This window comes from Mustela erminea, chromosome 15 (genome assembly GCF_009829155.1).
Source record: "Mustela erminea isolate mMusErm1 chromosome 15, mMusErm1.Pri, whole genome shotgun sequence".
NCBI lineage: Eukaryota > Metazoa > Chordata > Mammalia > Carnivora > Mustelidae > Mustela > Mustela erminea.
The window spans coordinates 71,825,738-71,847,590 of NC_045628.1; the positions used below are offsets into that span (position 1 = coordinate 71,825,738).

Genomic DNA, 21,853 nt, shown 5'->3' on the forward strand with positions numbered 1-21,853 from the left:
AAGGTGTCGGGACCCATCAATTGGGGGTGGTCTGAGGTATGCAGTCCTGACATTGTTTTTTGTTTTTTAGATTTTATTTATTTATTTGACAGAGAGAGAGAGAGAGAGAGAGATCACAAGTAGGCAGAGAAGCAGGCAAAGAGAGAGGGGGAAGCAGGCTCCCCACTGAGCAGAAAGCCAGATGCGGGGCTCAATCCCAGGATCCTAAGATCATGACCTGAGCCAAAGACAAAAGCTTAACCCACTGAGCCACCCAGGCGCCCCTTTTTTTGTTTTTATTATTTTTTATTATGTTATGTTAGTCACCATACACTGACATTGTTTTCTAAGCACCTCAGGTGATGGGACATGTAGCCAATGTTGAGAATCATACCTTTGAGGAGATGGCAACAGTGTGTGTGAGTCCTGTTTCCAGCACTCACGAGTATGGGATTATGCAGTTATGTATGGATAGCTGAGATGGTGTAGTTTTGCATATTGCTTTTATCTATATATCATCTATCTAAATATATTATAGATAGTAGAACTTTTGGGTACCTTGAAAAATGTTGCAAAAATACTAGCTCCCAATGAATGAAAGGGTGCTGGTCATGATGGCACAACTGTCATGGAAACAGTGTTGGAGAAGCTTCCTGTTGAAGCTTATCCAGCTGTCAGAGCACTCTGCTCCTCATGTCGCCCCATTACTTACTAACTTAAGCCCTGACTCCTTCCTTAGAGCTTCCCTGCATTTTAATTTTCTGTCTCCTGGAACCCTGGCTCCAGCCAGACTCAACCACGGTGCACTTTCTCTTCTGGGCCTTTTTCCAGCTATTCCGTTAAACTGGAACAATCCATAACTCTCCCTAACCATGCCCCCATTATTTCATCATTGCCTATTGAAATTATAGCTGTCCTTTGAGGTTCTTTTGCCATAAAGCAATCTTAATTCTCTTGCCAGCAGATGAATTCCTTCTTGTCTTTGAAACCCCATTCTGTGTTGTTTTGTCCTCTCTCTCTTTCTCTCTCTCTTTCATTTTTTCTGCCTATTTGTGTTTGTCTTATGGTCATGAATGTTTTTAACTTATCTGTCCAATAAGCTGAGTGAAGTTTGAGAATGTCTTATGTGTCTTTGCATCCTCTGTTGTGTCTACACACTGGTGTTCATCACCGGAAGTGCTCAACAAATATTTATTCAGTAGAATTCAATAAAATAAAAAAAGTTGTTGGTTGAGATATAAAACTAGACTTTGGATGGGTGTGTTCATTAAAAGAAAGCAGCAATTTTAGGAGTTGCTTTTCTACTCCTAGACATTCAGACCTAGACAAAGACAGCCATACAAAGCTCATGATCTAATACATTCCAGCCGACAATGACCAGAGATCTGTATGCTTGTTTCTGGGTGCATTAGGTACATACAAAGTGAATGAATAGGTCATGTTTTATCCAACCCTAACTTAAGGATGGTCACACATCTCTCCTTTGTGAAACAAGACAGTTACTTATTCATCTTAAGTCATTTCCTCTTGGTTCACTCTGACACTCAGGTCTTAAATTGTAGCCCTGGGATTTATTATCTTTTGTTTCAGAAGAAAGACAAAGCATTTATACCTGTGAATAAAGTACAGTTGCCCTTCTACTCACACACACAAAAGGGAATTATAATTTTTAAGAAATCGCCAAGCTTGAGCTCATTCTTTGTGATGTTGCTTTGCATAACAGGCAGGCCTGTCCCTCCCCCTTTATGCACCTTCCAAATATCCCCACTTCTACAGTGAATAAAATACAATTGTTGTCCTTAGGCCATATCTCTCTTCTGCTGCATACGGTAACCACAAGTGTGCATTTAAAAGCAGAATCTGGCCTTGAGTTTACCAGTTAATTTAATCAACTTTTTAAATTACTTTAAAAAAAAAAGAATGAATGAAAGGGCAGAAATCTATTTTAGAAAAAAAAAGATGTGTCTGTGCAGCTTTCTTTTCATGTGGAAGACAAAGGATCTTTCCAATAGGAGGACAGAATGACAGTTCCACTTATCTTGGCTGCTCGGAAATTAGATCAGTGACATATTTTCTGTTGAAGAAGAAACCTTATCTTAGTGGCTAAATTTCAGAATCAATCATCTGAATTTCAGGCCTGCCCCCTCTCACAAGCAGGGAGCATTATGCAATTTGTACATTTCAATTAGGTTGCTATAAAAAATGAGTCGCTCGAGGGCATTAGTTTATTACTGGTATCCCGCCATGTTTTCCTTTGCTAAATGACATTCTGAAAGCCTCCATTCTGAGCATAATCACCTTAGGGTGCCCACAGAATGTGGTCCCGAATGATTCAATTACGGCTGAAAGCCATTCTCTTCCCAGAACACAAGACTTTAGAAGCACGTCTGCAGTCTTTTGCAGTTGCAGGATACTCTTCCTTTCATAAACGTTCCTGCAAGGGTGAAAATGCAGAAGGGGATTGTGTTCTGTCTGATTTCTCACTGTCCTCTCTTTTCTGTCTGATCTGCTTTTATGAGGTGGAAGTATCATGTCTTCGGAAATATCACCCTTAGCTTACCAACATGTGAGTTTATAAATGAGTTGATTCAATGAGGAACATTACCCCCTAGAACCAATAGTCAAGCATGCTGAATTTCCTACTGACCTACAATAACCTGTTTAACTCATAGTGAAACTCAACTATACAATATTAATAGTTCTCTATTATTTTTAGCAAAAAGATGCAGATGTTCCAAATAAATTGAAATGTCTAGAACTGCCTCTGACATGTGACACTTTCTTCCTCTCTCCTCGTGATAAGGAGTTTCCTTCTCTCATCAGAGACAGCTCAATGGATATATCTGAGGGTAGAGTTATATCGGTTATCTTTTGCTAAGTAACAAACCACTCCAAACTTAATGACTGCAAACAATAATCATTTATTGGTTCACAATTCTGTATGTTGGCAGTTTGGGCAGGGCTCAGCTACTAGGTTCTTCTGCTGTTCTCTCATGTGCCAAAAGTCATCTGGAAGCTTGGTGGAGTCTAGTGACCAATCCCTCATGTGCCTGGTGGTTTGGTTTGGTTGTCAGCTAGGCTTGTCTCTGTGTTCTCTGATCCTCAGGGAAGCTAGCCTGGGCTTCTTGTCTCATGTTCCAAAAGGGTCAGTGTGGAAGTTAAAAGAACTCTTCAACCCTAGGCTCATATGTTGCACCATATCGCTTCTGCTTTGTTTGCTGGTCTGAGCAATTCACACCACCAAGCCCAGATTCAAGAGCTCTTTTGATAAAAGGAGTGGTCAGTCAAACTGCAAAGGAGCATACTGCACTGGGAGAAATTAATGCAGGTCTCTTGGTAAGTGTCCATAGAGAGTGGACTGTAAGGTGCTGGAGTGAAGAGGCGAGATGGTGAGGAGAGGCGGAAGGCGGTGAGAAAGTGACTAATAACTTCAAAGTTCGGAGGACCTGAATTCAAATCCCACTTTACTGCTTCCTAGTAACACGATCTTGGAGAAATGATTAACCTATTCAAGCTTAAATTCCTCATCTCTTGAGAGTGATGCCCCGTTATCATGATTGTTATGAGAGGTAGAGTCAGTGTGTCTAGACCCACTTAGCAAAGTGCCAGTTACATAGCAGTTGTCAGTCAGCAATTATATTAATACCTCCTGTATTCTCTCCTCAACCCCAGAAAGGCAAGCAAAAAGGCATGGACTTCAGGTAACTACCTCGCTGCTCCTCCGGCGTCTCAAAACCAGCTCATCTGCAGAGAACTTGCTAACTCTCCACCCTCACCTCCCTCATCCTTATTTGCATCTTTCACTTTATGCCCTTTCCAGATAAAGGTATTACCATCCAAATAATTGCCCAGGTAAGGAGCCTTGGAACCATGAACTTCATCTCTCTCTACCTCACATCTACCTGTGATTTCTGCCTTCCTTCCCGGAGCAGATGTCTCTTAAGCCTCTAAGATATTCTAGATTTCATGTCAGGTTTGGGTTTGACAGGAAATGGTTCCTTTCCCCCAGAGAAATTATAGCCCACTGATAACATGAAAATCTACAAGTTTTGCAAAAGAAGATGTTACGAGAAAAGTGAAGGGCACTGGGGAACCTGATTTGCCCACCCTCCCACAGCACCCCACCCAGTCTGGGCTGCCACTGTCCTGGTGGTGTAGCTGCTAGTGGCCCAGCAATAGGCGTTCTCCCTCCTTTATGGTTCAGCTTCCACACTTTTGCTAGAGGTGTTTTAGAAGAAAACAATTCATCTCTAATTCTTTGGTCCATGGGATTAAACTACAGACTCCTCAAGGTGGTGTAAAAGGCCCTTCATTCTTGGCCTCAACCTAGCCATTCTCCCGCACAGGACACTTCACCCTCATAAACTACGTTCCTCGGCTCTTTGAATTGGTCATACTATTATGAATCTGTGACTTCAGAGAAAGTCTCTACTCTGAAATATATATCTTTGATGTTTACCTCTTCCTTACAGACACACACAAAGTTTCTATTTCATTTTGCACTTCAAAGCTTTTTAACATGTTTGAACATTTTTTAAAAACATGTTTCAATACATGTTTGTTGAATGAATGTTTGTGGATCTAGCCAAAGGTAGGAGATAGTGTGATTCAAATGAAGGAGAACTGAGTATGGTCATGTATTAGGTCTGATGTATTCAGAGGGTACTGAGGAAAAAGAGGAAGTGTTTAGCACTATAGGGGTGGGGGCTAGGATGGGATGATGGGGGCATCATCCCATCCTGTCTCTGCTGGCAAAACAGCAGTAGAGAGGAAGCAGGAATTCCTATAAGCAGTAGGTCAGAAAGAAGTGTTCAGTGGAGAAGTATTTTCTGAGTCTCAATCCATGCTTCCGATAACCAGCAGTTTAGGAGGAATTGGTGTTATTTTTGCTATAGGAACTAGTAATATGTATCTTCTAATTTAGGGGGATTAATGGGTCTTGCAAGATCCAACAACAGAAAAACAGACAGACATACCAATTAAACCTCTGAATACATCAGACCTAATACATAAAAAACAAAGGGTGTTTTAAAAATAGTTTTAGCCATAAAACTCCTACTAATTTTGTAGTATTTCATCTTATTTCTTTTCCATTTTTATATACATTCAGACTGAAATCACCTAGAAAATGCATCTGAGGCAGTACCCAAAGTTATTTTATTGCAAGTCATAGCTTTCGTTTTAGTTTAACATCAATACAAAGTTTGGTTTGCAGTTGTGTTCTGTTACTCCACAATAACTCTGAAGGTCCAAGTTATTTCTTACCTAGATTTTAAACATCCAGTAGATTCCTTTTACTCATTCTCTTGTTTTGTCTTTATCAGCCTCAATGAGTCCTAAGAAATAACTTAGAGTCTATTTACAATGAGTGGCAGTATGTTCAGTGACTGTAGAAATCAGTGATACTAAAATAGTTTATAAAACAATTTTATATGCATAAACCATAGAATCCTCACAATAATGTCATAAATCTGAAAGAACACAATTTCATCATTTGTAATATATTAGTAGTATCATTCTGCCAATGCATCCAGATTAGAAAGGAAAAAGTAAAAGTATCTCTCTATTCACAGGGGCACCTGGGTGGCTCAGTGGGTTAAAGCTCAGGTCATGATCCCAGGGTCCTGGGATTGAGCCCCGCATCGGGCTCTCTGCTCAGCAGGGAGCCTGCTTCCTCCTCTCTCTGTGTCTGCCTCTCCACCTACTTGTGATATCTCTTTCTGTCAAATAAATTAAAAAAAAAATCTAAAAAATAAAAAAGTATCTCTATTCACAGATGACATGTTCTTGTATGTAGAAAACCCTAAGACTCCACACACAGAAAAACATATTACAACTAATAAATAAATTCACCAAAGTAACTATATACAAAGGCAACACATAAAAATCAGTTGCATTTCTATATACTGAGTATAGTAATGAGCAATCCAAAAGAAAATTAAAACAATTCTCCTTATAATAACATCAGAAATGAATAAATACTTAAGAATAAACTTAGCCAAAATGGCAAGAAATTTTGCATGCTGAAAACTATTAAACTTTGCTGAAGGAAATTAAGGAAGACATAAACAAATGGAAAGACATTCCATGTTTATGGATTATAAAACTTAATATTGCTGAAATGTCCATACTACCCAAAGCAATCTGCAGATTCAGTGCAATGTCTATCTGTCAAAATCCCACTGGAGTTTTTTCAAATGCAGAAAAAAAAAATCAGCCTGAAATTCACATGGCATCTCAAAGAACCCTGAATAGGTGAAATAATTCTGAGAAAGAAGAACAAAACTTGAGACCCCACACATCCTGATTTCAAAACCTAATACAAAGCTGCAGCAATCAAAACAGTATGGCACTAGCATAGAGACATATAAACCAGAAGAGAGAGCCCAGAAATAAACTCTCATGTGTATGGTCACAGATGATCTTTAATGAGGGCATCAAGGGCACTATACAATGGGGAAAGGATACTCTCTTCAACAAATAGTGCTGGAAAAAACCTGGATATCTACATATGCAAAAGAATGAAGTTGGACCCTTACCTTACAAAGTATACAAAAAATAATTCAGACTGAATTAAAGATCTAAAAGTAAGACCTGAATCTGTAAAACTAGGAGAAAACATAGGGGAAAATCTTCATAACATTGGATTTGGCAATGATTTCTTAGCTATGACACCAAAAGTACAGGCAGCTAAAGCAAAGATAGACAAATGAGATTAAATCAAACTATTAAAACCTATGCACAGCAAAGGAAACAGTCAACAGAATGACAAGCTAACCTATGGAATAGGAGAAAATATTTGCAAACCATGTATCTGATAAGGGCTTAACATCCAAAATATATAAAGGACTTCTACAACTCAATAGCAAAAAAACCCCCCACCTGAAAATGAAAATTAATACGACAATGAGATATCATCTCACACCCATTAGAATGACCATTATTAAAAAAAAAAGGCAAAACAAAACCCAGAAAATAACAGGTGTGGTGAGGATGTAGAGAAATTAAAACCCTTGTACGACGTTGGTGGGAAAGCAAAATAGTTTATCTACTATGGAAAACAGTATGGAATTTCCTCAAAAAATTTTAAAAAATAAAAATAGAATTACCATATGATCCAGCAATCCCGCTTCTTTGTATATATCCACAAGAATTGAAAAAGGATATCCAAGAGATATTACACACCCATGTTTACTGCAGCATCATTGACAATAGCCAATAGGTGGAAGCAATCTACATGTCCAGCAACAGTTGAAAGGGTAGAGACAATGTGGTATATATATATACAATGGAATATTATTCAGTTTCAAAAAAAGAAGGAAATCCAATTACATGCTATAACATGGAGAACCTTAAGGATGTGATACTAAGTGAAATAAGCCAATCACAAAAAAGAAATACTGTATGATTCCCTTTGTGTGAGGTACCCAGTGTAGTCAAATGCACAGAAACAGAAAATAGAATAGTGATTGCCAGGGCTGGGGTGAGGAGGGAGATAATAGGGACTTGGTGAAGTGTTTCCTGTTTTATGAGAAGCTCTAGAGATCTGTTGTACAGTAGTGTTCATATAAGTAACATTCATATACTGTATGCTTAAAATTTTTAAGATGAAAATTTTATGTTATTTTTCACCACAACTAGTCAGTGGGCTCAAATCATATTTCTTCTTCCTACTGCTATGTTCATAAATAATACTAATCAGTTACTCTGTATGGTTTACATGAGATGTATTCCTGCAAGACATCATTTGATCTATTTCTTCTTGTGAAAATGCTGTCAGTGCTACTGAACAGTTCTCTAAGCCTGGCTTACTCTGATTTTTATCTCCAGATAGGATTTTCATTTTATTTTGAGATACAAAAGACTCATTTTCAACCCAGTTAGTTAAGGTTAAAGGCAAAAAATTTTTCAGAAAACATAGTGTCTTCAGTGGAGGTTGTGGCAAGCTTTTTCTTACAAGATTTTGACAAGATTGGTTAAGTGGGTCTTGCAGGGGTGGAGAGAGGAAAGGGAGATGGGAATTTTTGATCAGAGGATCACACTGCTGAGTGGTATAATGTAGGAGTGTTTATTTAGCACCAAGATATAGAATTACCTGGAGAAGCAAGAAGTTGGCTATGGAAAGATCAGAAAAAGAGTCCATTGTAATAGTTCAGAGAGGACAAGTAAGGCCACTCCAAAATGTGTCAATGGTAGAAACAGCAAGGAGAAACAAGATATTACAAAATAAACCTATTTACCCTCTAGAAGACAAGGACTGAGTCTTACATGACCAACACTGACCTTGTACCTTCACCTGGCAGGAACTCAATATATAGATGTGTTATGAATTAATTAACTGAGTGAAAGTGAGGGCTAAAAAATAAGGATTACAAGGTGGCCTCATTATATATTTTGTTTGTTTTAGCTAGTTAGCTGAGAATAGAAGTTCAAATAAGAATATCGAGCATGGGGCGCCTGGGTGGCTCAGTGGGTTAAGCCGCTGCCTTCGGCTCAGGTCATGATCTCCCAGGTCCTGGGATCGAGTCCCGCATCAGGCTCTCTGCTCAGCGGGGAGCCTGCTTCCTCCTCTCTCTCTCTCTCTGCCTGCCTCTCGGCCTACTTGTGATTTCTCTCTGTCAAATAAATAAATAAAAATCTTTAAATTAAAAAATAAAAAAAGAATATCGAGCATGTTAAGGAGACAAATCCTAGCTCCTGGGAAAGATACTGAGTTCAGTTGGGGTGCAGGTCAACTTAATAGTCAGGTGGTAGTTGGATATCTGAGACTAGGATTTGGAAAATAGGTGGAGTTTCATGGAGAGGTTCAGAGTACAGAGAGGGATTAGGGTATCCCCTGCAAGTGGAGAAAGTTGAATTCCTAGGGGTGGGATGACTCTCTAGAAGGCTGGTGTGGGAAGAGAAGAGGTCAAGGTGCAGATATTTGGGGAAATCATGTACATGAGAAGACGGAGAAGAAAGGAAACAAAGCAGAGAAAATGAAAAGTACTTTAGTAAGAGCATATCCACGCAAAGAAAGACTTTCAGTTAGGAGACAGTAGTCCAAAAGTATTAAACTTTGAAGAGGAGACTGAAGTGTTCAGGAGAAGCAAATTAAGTTGTGCTGACCTCAGAAGACGGCTATACATTAATTTCTAAAAATTATTGCATTGAGGAAGAACGCTGAAGAAATCTCTTCAGTAACTCCTGTGAGCCAGAGAGTTAGTAAGGCACTGGCCTCACTGGCCTTGAGAAATTGAAGCCCACTTGGTGCTTGGTGGCCCTGGCTTTCTATCCCCTCAAACTTAAGCACTAAAAAAAAAAAAAAATCACCAGTATTAGAGGATTCAAGTTAATTAAGATTCTCTTCTGTATTCTGATGGCTGCGATTTCCTGACTAGCTTCCTTGTTATGCTCAGCATTCGACCAGCATACTGCTAAGGAAATAGCAGGCCTCCCAGAGAAGACTGTTGCTGAAAGCTTCTGATTTAGTCCTCAAAACTTTGGAAATCTCTGCATATGTACAAAGGCTTAATGGGATTAAATGGAATGAAATACTGAGATCTTTTACTCAGCTGAAGAGATTTTACTCAGAATCTCTAACACTCAGAAACCATGAGCTTTTACCACAGCCGGTGGTCTTCACACCCCGCATCCCTTCTGACTCTTCTTCAGGGAAAAACTGTCAGCTTGTGTGAGGTATGCCCTGTTCTGTGTAAATGCAGAGGACAGCGTAGATCAGATGCTGCCAGGGATTTTGCATCATGCTCTACTGGCCAGTCTTAAATTTTGCCTTCTGAAAGAAATGATGTGATTCATTCTCAACAATCTGAAACACTGAGTAATAGAATGATTCAGTGTTCAGGAATCAAAAGGCATTGTGGGCTCTCCAGAATGCCATAGGGTAAAGAGAAAGCACAAATTATTTACAATTCAGTGTGTTTCATCATTCTAAAATTACAGAACGACTGGAAAGTATATACAGAAATATATGTATGTAAACCAACTAGTTTGGGTTGGGTTTTTTATTGCCTGAGTTGGGCCATTTCTGTATTTTTTTATGCAAACTGAGATTGGCTTGATATTAATTTGAGAACTGAATATCCACATGCCCTAACATAACTAGTTTTACTTTTGGGTCGCGCACTACCTCAATAGTTCTCAAACTTGTATGTGCATTAGAATAGCTTGGAGGCCTGGCCAAAACAGAGGTCATGGTGCCTCACTACCCCCCACCTCCCTAACCACCCCCCTCCCCGCCCCGCCCCAGCATTTCAGGTTTTAGAGTCAGTAAGTCTGGGGTGGGGCCTAAGATTCACAGGTGTAGCAATTCTCATATCAGAGGTTACTAAACCGGAGGCCTGGTGGCTCAGTCAATTAAGCATCTGTCCTGGGCTCAGGTCATGATCTCAGGGTGTTGCCTTTGCAAGGATACAGCGTTATAGAAAGGACTGTTGAGCTCATGCCAAAACTGTCGGCCACCTTGAACTAGTAATTTGCTCAGTGTCTGACAGGTATCTAGTATTGCTGGGAGTCCCTTGAAATTTTGAGGTGTCCCATGGTGCCCCTGTGAGTATACCACAGTGCCCCAGTGTACCTCGGGACACAGTTTGGAAACTGGGTCTCAAGTGTTGTTGATGGCTCTGGTCTGAGGATTCCACTTTGAGAACCATTGCACTGATGTCTCAGGGAGACCACAAGGAGGAGTTTTCTGAGCCTTTTCTCATTTTCTTTGACAATACTTAACATCCTTAAAATGTTGGAAAGCAAGAAGTGCAGAAAAAAACATACAAATTCACCATGAATGATTCATTTTTGTAGTGGAAGAACTGGGTAGGGTAGGAACCAGAGAATGAATAAATGTATTACAAAAAGAATCATAGGTTTTGGAGTTAGAAGCACTTAATTATTGTGTACAGTTGTTGTTATGGAGCATTTACAGAGTGGATTTTTTTTTTCATGGTGTTTTTCAGTCAGAATTAATTAAACTGGGTAATCCCAATAAGCTCGATAATGATTATTGTCCTTGCTTTACACACAGAAACTGATAGAAATATCAAATTAGGTGACTTACCTTAGGCCAAAGAGAGCTTAACTTGTTGGAGGCAGAATGCTACAATCCCAGTATTTTAGCTTTCCTTAAAAAACAAGTTATGAGAAACGAACCTATCAATTCACTAATGATTCCCTCAAGTTTTGCTGTTAACTTTCTCAAAAATCTTATAAGGTGGGTGAATAACAAGGAGTCCCATTTGACTGACAGAAATCCACAGCCAGTTGTGAAAGTGTGCATGGGAGATGAGTGACAGAAAGTTTTCGAGAACCAGTGAATTTTTAAAATATGAGTTTTATTTATTTTACAAAGAGGGAGAGAGTGTATGTGTGCGCGCACAAGCAGGCAGAATACCAGGGAGAGGGAGAAGCAGGCTCCCTACTGAGCAAGGAGTTGGACGTGGGGCTTGATCCTAGGACCCTGGGATCATGACCCAAGCCAAAGGCAGCCACTTAACCCACTGAGCCACCCAGGCATCCGGGAACCAGTGAATTAAAGAGGAAGAACTTGTGATAAGTTTGAAGACATCGAGCTATAAAGAGAGGACGGCTAGGTGTTTCCTTTGAAAATAACTGGGCCAGGTCCCTGTATCCCGAGGAGCATTTTCTCAGAAAAACAATATTCAAAGCCCCTTGAGGACAAAGGGACAGAAAAACCAATTTATGACAACAAAAGCAGGTAATAGTCAGTAGTACTTCATTGTGCGGGGTAGATATTCAGCTTCTGCTTGATGTAATCACTACTTCAGGGGGGCCCCAGAAGCAAGAGTCTATTCAGTTACAATCAACCTAGCAAATTTTTCTGTGTATACATATAATTTTAAGTCACCTGTACATATAAATGTGATTAGTCCTATCTTTCTTTGGCTCATTCATGATGCCTCAGAGAGCATCCTGTGGATTCAGTGGTGCTTGATACACATTGTGAAGTTTTTGGACTATGATTGCATGGTTCTGGAGGAAAGGAGAAGAGACAAGTGGTTATAGATTGAGTGATTGCTTTTTTATCTGTCCTGGAGTCAATGAGATTTAATATACTAGCCAGGGATCTAGATGACTGAACAGAATACACATGCTAAGATGACACCGAACCATTAGGTTATTAAACTCTTTAAAGTTTCAGTTAAAGCTCAGTCATCTTAAAAAGTTAGAGAAGTGCCACTGGCCCTGGAGTCAGAAAGCCCAACTGGCAGTTTGAATCCCATTTGCAACTTCTGGCCATCCGCGTGAGGCCATTCTTTCTTCTTTCAGTTTCCTACCTCATGAGTGTATAAGGCTCAAAGGTGAGGTAATAAATGTGAGAGCATGCTATAAGTTTTTTATTAAGCTCCCTTCCATTCAAGATGCTCTGGGTACAAAATACAACTTCCCAACTCCCTAAATCTATTCCTCCTTTAAGTTCGAGAACTGTAAAGCGGTAGGATACATGTCCAGTAATGAGGGCTGCTCTGACCACCACCAGCCAGGCCCCGAGCCTTTTCTCTGGGGTGCCTTACATGATGTGCTGGGCAAAAATAGAAGCACAGTGAAAAGTCTGGGTCCTTCTGTCCTGCCTGATTATCTTGATCCCCTTCCCTAGGACCTTATGCATGGATGGCCACTGAGTCAGCAACCTTAAGGCCTGGCCAGCCTACTCATTACCACTCACAGCCTACTGCTGTCGAGACTATCCCTCACCATGTCTTACCCTTGAGATAAATGCTGAGTTCTGATTGTCCTTTGTAGTTTGGTATCCAACTAAAAGATTTCAGGGGATCCAAGACTTCCGGTTTAAAACTGGATTGATAGATTAGTCTACACATGACCAGCTTAAATTCTGTTCCAGTCAAAACTAATGTCCCAATCTTCCCAGTAGGAATTAAGAATTACTTTTTCCCCTCCTTAAATGCCTACAGCATTCTGATTACACCTCTAACATGTTATTAGAATTAGGTATTAGAATTTTTCCCCAAGTGTTTCTGTTTTCTTCACCAGATTTTTAGCATCTTACATTTGTGACCCTTGATTCCTGCCTAGCTGTTGCTTTGTACGTCAGAGTACTTAAAAGCATCCGAATTAATCATTCGGATACGAAATGAGTAGAGACTGACCCCGGGCGTCATAGTGGACTAAATAAACAATGTTTTAGAAGAGATAATGTGATCCTCAGATGAATCAACATGAAATGAACAGGAAGTAGGCAGAGATTTCAGCAAAAGAGAATTCTGTGTTTCAAAAAGCAGGCAGTCCTTGACTGGAAGGATGGGGTGGGGGGAATAGTGGGTGTCACTGATAAGAGGAAATTATAAAATTCTCCACTCTCAGAATCATTCAACACTGACCCACCGTCCATGGTCTCAGTTTAAGGTGAAGATTTTCTGAAACAAGGGCTGGACGAAGTAGGACAGTATTCTGACTGACATCTCCGTGAAACCCAGTGAGCCAGGATGAGTATTTGCCATATTTCTCCCAGAAGCACAACATCCGTTTTTCCTTTTAAAGACAGTAAGATGGGCAGGAACTGGTTGATAACTGTGAAAGTTGTGATTGTTTAGGTTTAGAAGTCAGGGGGATGACAATAACACTACCTGGCAACAGATGATAATATCACATTATAGTTTCATACTTTTTCCACAAAGGATTTATATGGGCACACAAAGACTCCGTGAATTACCATTTGCCATGGTCTTCACCGAAGAAGGATAGCTCTGAAATTCTTCTTCCACCATGTGGACTGACCATCTGTTCCCAGGAATTGCAAATTCACTTCCAGGACTCATAAAGTGTCCCTATGTTCTTGCACATCTTTGAAATGCCTCAGGCAACTGCTCTTCTCTCCAGCAGAGCAGCCGGAGCAGCCACAACAGCTGTGGGATTCACCAGGGCTTGTCTCCGCTCAATTTCTGGCAGCCGGCAACAACCGCCAAGCCACTCTCCAAAAAAGCCTGCAAATTGTAAACCCATTAAGGCTTAACTCCTAGGGGACAACAAAGAGAACTGCCTTTTGAATGTGAGCTCTGTGTGGGATCCCAAGGGCCTCTGGCACCTGGGCTTGTCCTCGGGGCCAGGGTGATCTGTAGGGAAAGTTACAAGCTGCTGAGGGAATATTTTCACAGGTTTTCCAAACAAAGAGTTCTTTCTTCAAACCTCATACAGCTCCTGATTGCTAATTAACCAAACCTAGTGAAAAACAGGCCATTTCTGGAAATAGAACAGAAGCTGTACGTGTGTGTGTGCACACACGTGCACACGCAGGGCAGCTGAAGTGCATTTTCGTGTTTCTCTTTATGTTTTGGGGGGCTGCGGTGACATGAGACACTGTTCCGTTTGATGAGATGGTAAGAGGACCGTCCAAGGCGCCTGGTCTCTTCTAGCAATCCTTCCTTTGCATACAGAGTTTGCAGCTGTGTTCATAGATCCGGCACGTTTCGTTGTTTTGCTTTAACTCACCCTCTCTCCCTGCAGCTGAGAGTTCTCACCTTAGGGTCTGTTTCATTCTCTGTCCTCACACCATATCTCATCTGTCTCCCCTGTTTACTTCTATGGAATCACTATTTAGGAAGTCCTTTCTTGGCCCATCTGTCTTAAATTACTGCTTTGTTTACTTTCCCAGACGCCTTCCCACCCAGGACCCTTCCCTCTGTGAGTTCCCTGCCTTTTGTAGTTAGTATGCACTTGAAGATCTGAACGCCCCCCCCTTTCCTCGGAAGCCCCTACTACAGGCCCCTGGCGGTTTTTATAAGGGCTGCTTCCCCCTTGGTGTACACTTCCGCCTAGTCAGAGCCTGCCGGAGCCTGGTGGCCTTTTGGAATTGTTGCCGAAGCCTTCAAAACCCTACCTCCTTTAACTCGGTTCTTCCCATTACTTATGAGGGGTTTTACAAGTTTCACAATTTCAGGACGGTGGCATTTTGAAAGACCATTGCGTTGTGCTTATTTTATCCACAATTAGGGTGCTTGTGGAGAGGTTACCTATCAACTCAATCTTTGCCTTACTGACGTCTGATCACCATTTCTTAAATTTTTGTTAATTCTGGCCTTTTTGGTTATGAGCCTGTGGATGGGGGAGGAAAGCTCTTCACAGGCCTCTAGTGGACACGCCGTGGAACTGCAGAGATCTTGTGTTCAAACGTGTGAAGCTGTGGTGTGACCTCGGAGAATTAGGCAACCCCCCAAATATTTCTCCATTTGATTTCTTATTTAATAGTGTAATAGTGTGTTTGAAGGCAAGGAAATGAGGAACGGTGGTGAAATTTTCCTCTCCGTTGTTCACTTTTACTGACTCGTGCACATTCAGTCACATGTTCAAGTTGTTATTACAAGTTGGCTCGCAAAGGGCTTGTTTCTGCCGCAGGCCTTGAGCTCCCACGGAGCCCTGCGCGGCGCTCTGTTTTGCAGTCTTACCATCAGTCGACCCTCGCTCCCTACCACAGCTCCTGGCACTTGGTCAAGACTTGTTGATTTGACAGCTGTTCTTTGTGGGGCTCGTCCTAGTTAAACTGGGACTTGGGGAAATATGCCACGTTTGTCTCTAGTATCTCGGTGTGTATCCAGCCTCCTACCTCCCTTCCTGCTTCCTCCTGCAAGGTCATTTCCAACTGAAAGTGGTTTTAAAGCCCCAGATTACCTTCTCTAGGGTATTTGAGATGTCAACCTTATCTTCATTTGAAAGGAACTGTTTTGCCCGGGTTAAACCAGAATAGAAATATTAGGCAACTGTGCTGATGAGAGAATTAATTGTCCATGGGGAGAGGGGGGGTGCCATAGACAGAACTCTGTACTTGGAAATATTCTCGCTTTTCCCTAGGCGTTAGGCCAGCTTCACTCTTTCACAGGGAGGCTTCCTTGCCATCTTTTGGATTAAACCTGCAGAGTATTTTCGGAGCATTGATGTGGAAAGTAATTCTGGAACAAATTAGCCCTGGGTTTAAATCTAGAGAGTTGTAGCAGCTGGGACCATATTTTGAGCTGTAGCTGAGGACAGTAAGTTGAGTATGAGTCCCTCACTACAAGACAGACCTTGCAGTAGGTTAGAGAGGACTGGGACTGGTACTTTTGAAGAGCGTGGCTTGACGGATTGCCGTCTGATCTGTCTGATGTTAGCGCCATGCAACGTCTGAGACTTCCCATTGGAGGGTGGAGCAGAGCTCCCAGGTTGACATGGACTAAAAGCAACTGGTCACCGAGGCATTTTTGTAGTGGCCTTTTAAGAGTATTGAAGTGGATGGAGTTTGCTTTGCTGGAAGAACCTACTTAGTTTTTGTTTCCTTGGGCGGTAGGTGGGCCGCTGGGGTTCTCAATTTGGTGACTTCTTATCTCTTTAAAAAACTTCAGAAATTATAAGAAAAAGTGTTTTTACATATGCCAAATGTTTAATGGCAAGAGCTGTGTCAAAATTCTTGGAAATCTAAAGGTTAAGAATGACTACTTTAAGAAGCAGTTGAGAGGTAGTGTGTTTTATAGTATGGGTTAGATCAATAGACTTTTTGTCTAAATGTTGCCTGGACTAGGCTGGATATTAACTTTACATGTATTGTCTGCTTGTCTGTTTACTGAGTTCTCTTACTTGAATAATAGAATCAAATCTCAAAACTAAATATCCTGTCACTTTTAACAATAACCTGGCAGTAGTAGCCTTTTACTAAAGACTTTTTATACTTAAATGAGGCAGAAGTGAAAACTTGAACAATTAGTTGGGTCAAAAGGATGACTTATTTTTAAAAGAATGAAAGAGCACACATAAAATTCATCTCTAAGGATGAATCGTTTGGAGATTGAGCAAGCTGTGTGGGGCAAGTGCTCCTTCAGTTGTGGTTTTTGAAGTTTGTAATCAAACATTACCATTAGTCATAGAAAGGTAAAAGGAAGGATACAATTAAACTATAGATCGACACATTTAAAAATATACATTTTTTTTTTGCAAGAGGAGGCTAGAAGGAAGGCACATACTACTATGAAGCGATTTTTTTTTTCATTAAGGAAAGGATTTAGAGAAAAACACAAGGCAGTAGCTTATAAAACAATAAAAAGATCATCATGCTTAAGGAAATGAAAATGCTACATGTTTAATACCTTTCAGCTCATAACACAGTGATATTTCCACTTGTCCAAAATACACTGATGTGTCTGCATCAGCTCTGTGGAAAAAGCCAATAAGCAAAGCAGCATAAAGGTTACGCACTGAAGCTCTTGGGTTTCATTCATAGAACAACACCGGAGATCCTTCCAATTTTGCTTATTTATTCTCATTTCACAAATGACTCTTTTTAAAAAAAAAAAAAGATTTATTTGTTTTTACTTCTAGAGTGAGAGACAGAGCTTGGAGCGGGGCAGAGGGAGTGGGGAAGAGAGAGAGAGAGAGAATCTCAAGCAGACTCCCCACTGAGCGTGGAGCCTAATGTGGGACTCCGTCTCATGATCCTGAGATCATGACCTGAGCCTAAATCAGGAGTCAGATGCTTAACTGAGTGAGCCACCCAGGCACCCCTCATGTCACAAATAATTCTAATGCATTTAATTCCCAGGACTTTGGAGGGGTAAAAGCTAGAAATTAGAAGGAAAGGGGGACTCCAGATGTACAGAGAGTAGATGAAGTGATGGCCGACTTGTCAATAGCAATAGGGAAGAAGAAAGTGATTATAAAAAGCTACTCTATTTCAAAAACCCTACACAGTCCTCTGGGATAAAGGCTATTCTTAGTCCTCATGTGTTTCTAGTACGGACACATATATTTAATATCTACATATGTATTCGTTAAATGGATTGATATTTTATGTGATACCAAAGATATCACCATATTGTATCTGATATTTATACTGATGATCTTTAAGAAAATATTAAATTATATATGCATATCTGTTTAAAAAAAGAAGGGAAAATATGTAATCATTCAAAAAATGCTGTCATCCCTAAATTGGGGGGTTTTTTAAATTTTTTAAATTTAGAAGCTGTACTGTTAAGTCTTTAGGTTCACAAATGCAAAAACCTGTTATCATAAAATGCCTAATTTCTGAAGTTTTCAGTTTTTAATTCTCATTTGTTTTTCACAAGAAGAGTAGGATGACTTAGGTGACTATCTAGGGAATCAAAGTTCTGATAAGTTATGTGTCTACACAAAATGGGGACGATCTGCTTATATTCAGGAGAGCCTAGTTTTGAGAGAAATGTGTAGGAACAGGGATATTTTATGTGGGTGTGTATTCCTAGCAGTGTTGTTATTTTCTGAAGAAACAGAGACTCATTTAGTAACTGGCACAACCATAAAAGTAAGCATGCAGTGCTCATGAGGGCTTATTTACAAGATATTCTAATGTAACCCTCCTTCTAGGCACACGGTGGGAATGTACATCCTCTTTGAGGTTAGGCATCAGTCACATTGACAGTGAAATGTGAGGTAGTAATGACAGGGATCACTTCCAAGTAGAAGCTTTAAAAGCCCGTGCATGTCTCTTCTGTGTTCCCTTCCTGATACTGTGATGATTATTGAGATAAGTCTCCAGTAGCCTATGTTCCTGAGGGACTAAGATGAACCAAACCATAACCAGTGCTTAGTGGACACAAAGAACAAGAAGTACACTTTTGTTGTCTCAAGCTGCTGTGATTAGGGGCTATTTGTTACTGAAGCATAACTTATTCTATCCTGACTGATACAGAATTGATTATAAAGAATCAGAGCTATTCTCCAAATCTAAGACCAGGAAATGAGATACAGCCAGGGTTCATAGAACTGAAATGAAGCTCTAGAAAAATCAGAGTTCTTGCCATGCCATCGCTGCATGGTAATTTTCTGTCATTGCCTTTCTGAACAAGGTGTGGGTTATTTTCAGTCCACTGGTCAAACAGTTTCTTTTGCTTCCTCATCCTAGACATTTTCATACATAACTGCTATCTTACTCCTTACCATGGACTCTGACTGAGCTTTGGGACACCATGTGTAGTTTCCCTATGGTAGGAACATGATTGATTCAATGAAAGCTGTGTTATGACCTCTTGATTCAGGTTTCCTACCCTACTCCTACTCACCACGGCCATTACTAAGCAAGCCTTTGGTTTATATGATTATATGATTTAGGAAATTCCTAAATCTAGAAAAAATAATGGCTAGCATTTAGTGACCATTTTGTATGTACCAGAAACAATGCTAAGTGCTTACATGTGTGAACTCATTTACTCCTTTAACAACTGAATGACATCTGTGTTGTTATCATTCTCCACTTACAGATGTATAAACTGAAGCACAGAGAACTGAATAGCTTGCTCATGGAGTGTTAGAGGCAGGATTTGAATACAGGCACTGTGGATGCAGAGCCCACATTTTTAATTACTCTGTATGCATTGAGGTTTTTATTTTCCAAGTGCATTTGTCCTATATGACCAGAAATGTGTTACATATAAGCTTTTAAAAAGTATCCAGGTTGTTTTTAGTTTTGATTTTTGACAGCAGTGTAAAAATACTACCCTTGAAAAACCAAGGTTAAAACAAGGTATAGACTTTGCAGTGTATTGTGTGCACCCTTGTCCTCACCTAACTCTTTTAACATCTTTCTTCAGATTCCTGGAACTGCCAGTAAGTGCTGGATAATCTAGGACAAGTTGGATGACTTGCACCTAAGTTGTTTTGTTGACTATCAGATTTTAACTAAATTAATCTGTGGCCTGTTTTCAGAAATGGAAATCTGTAGTAATCCCAGAGTAGAAAATAGATTCCTAACCCCTCTTTCCCTTTGAAAGTCATTGTATTTACCAATCATTTAATTATCAGTGTTTCACAGACCAGTGATCAACACAAAATTAATTCAGTCTTAAGAAGAGTCAACCTGGGAACAAATAAGAATTATGGCAGTTAGTCTCAGGACCCGTTTCTTGAGATTACTGAGGCATTTTCTCTGTAATGTTATTCATTACCTAAGAGGAATTTTGAACATTTTGCTGGTTGCTAAACATTTCAAATGACTGAAAATTTTTAGGACTTTGCCATATTATGCCTATATGGATAGCACATATAGGTATCTTATTCCTTCTTCATCCCTAACATAAAAAAACTATGAGAAAAAAAGAAAAAAATAGAAACCCAATATAAATGGGTTTGAATATAAATGGGTTTGAAAAAAATAGAAACCCAATATAAATGGGCATTGAATATGCCATGGGTAAAGGGAGCAGAAGGCACTTCTGGGAATGTTCTATATCTATGAATACATATTGGCCTCATTTATAAGTGCTAGAAAGGTTTGTTTTTTTTTTTAAGTAAACATAATTTGTGATTAATGTATAGCAAGAATTAATCCAAAAGAAAGCATTAAATACTTTCTACAGCAAACATGTATGATGCAAGAAAATGAAAAATGAATAAAACTCTGTTCTCAAGGAATTCACACTTTAGTGGGAAGATGCCCCCACATGTAGATCAATAGCAATGAGTACAAGAACCGTGGTCAGATAAAGTACTATGAGGACAGAGAGGCAGGGCCCCTCGCTTCAAAGGGCCTGGCCCTAGGTTTAATATTCGACTGTGGCCATCTTGAGATTATTAATAACTTTTCAAATGTGGTAAAATACACATAACATAGAACTTGCCATCTTAACCACTTTTAAGTGTGCAATTCAGTCATGTTACGTATATTCACATTCTCATGCAACTATCACTGTCATCCATCTCTAGAATACTTTTCATCTTGCAAAACTGAAACTCTATCCCCAGTAAACAACTCCTTTTTCCTCCCCCTCCCCGCCCCAGCCCCTGGCAACTGCCATTCCACTTTGTCTTTGGATTTGACCACCCTAGATAGCTCATGTGAGTGGAGTCATGTAATGTTTGTCCTTTTGAGAGTGACTTATTTCACTCAGAATAATGTCCTCAAGCAAATGTTTTAGCATGTGATAGAATGTCACTCCCTTTTAAGGCTGAATCATATCCCATTGAATGTATTTACCACATTGTGTTTAACCATTCATCTATCCATGTGATATGAGATGCTTCCACCTTTTAGCTACTCTTGAATAATGCTACTATGAATGTGGATGCAGGTATCTCTTTGAGGCTAAGATTATTAATAATTTTTGAGCAATTTTTGTGTTTTTATTTTGCACTGAGATCTAGAATTTACATAGCCAGTCGTGTGTAGGGAATGAGAGTGAGCTGGAGCTCCAAGGAAGAGTTGGATTGGCCAAGCAGAGGCAGGATGAGGGCTCAGTTCAGAGGAAATAGGGTGAACCCGACCCAGAGGGAGGAGGAGCCAGTGTGCTGAAGGACAGTGGGGACACCCACCAAAGACAAATTGATGAATGTTTGCTCCAAGACCAGTTTTCAGTCCGAATTAGTCACAAAAGCTGCTGATGATACTAGTCAACCTTAAAAAGGAAACCATCATAGGGTACAATATGGATGAACCTTGAAGACAATATACTTAGTGAAATAAGCCAATCACAAAAGCATAAATACTATGATTCCATTTATCGAAGGTGCCTGGCATAGTCAAACGTGTAGAGGTTGTTAGGGGCTGGGGGAGGAAGGAATGGGGAGTTGTTTAACGAGGCACATTTTGTTTTGCAAGATGAAGAGCTTTCTGGAGATGGGTGGTGGTGATGGTTGCATAGTAGTGTGAAAGTATTTAATGCCACTGAGTTGTATACTTGAAAATGGTTAAAATGGTAAATTTTTGTGTATTCTACTACAGCTAGTAAAGAAAAAAAGTTGATGATGTGTGTTTCATTTCCGTAGCCCATATGCTGCTGCGCATTTTCCAGGGCCTACGTGGATGGGGTTAGGGGAGTTTACTGTGTCAACGGATGTAAGACTACGGTGAAGCCATCTAACTGCATCTCTGATATCCATTCAGATTTTTATCTGGTCTTGCAGCCTCTAC

General features: G+C 40.1%; 1 protein-coding gene and 1 long non-coding RNA gene across 6 annotated transcripts in view; both read left to right on the forward strand.

Annotated features, from left to right (window-relative positions):
* STARD13 (StAR related lipid transfer domain containing 13) overlaps positions 1-21,853 on the forward strand; it is a 251,988-nt gene that overhangs the window by 117,082 nt on the left and 113,053 nt on the right. The window lies entirely within an intron of this gene.
* LOC116574474 lies at positions 236-11,575 on the forward strand. Its single transcript, XR_004279333.1, has 3 exons — positions 236-3,973; positions 8,885-8,892; positions 11,565-11,575. It is a non-coding gene; the product is annotated as an uncharacterized LOC116574474 (long non-coding RNA).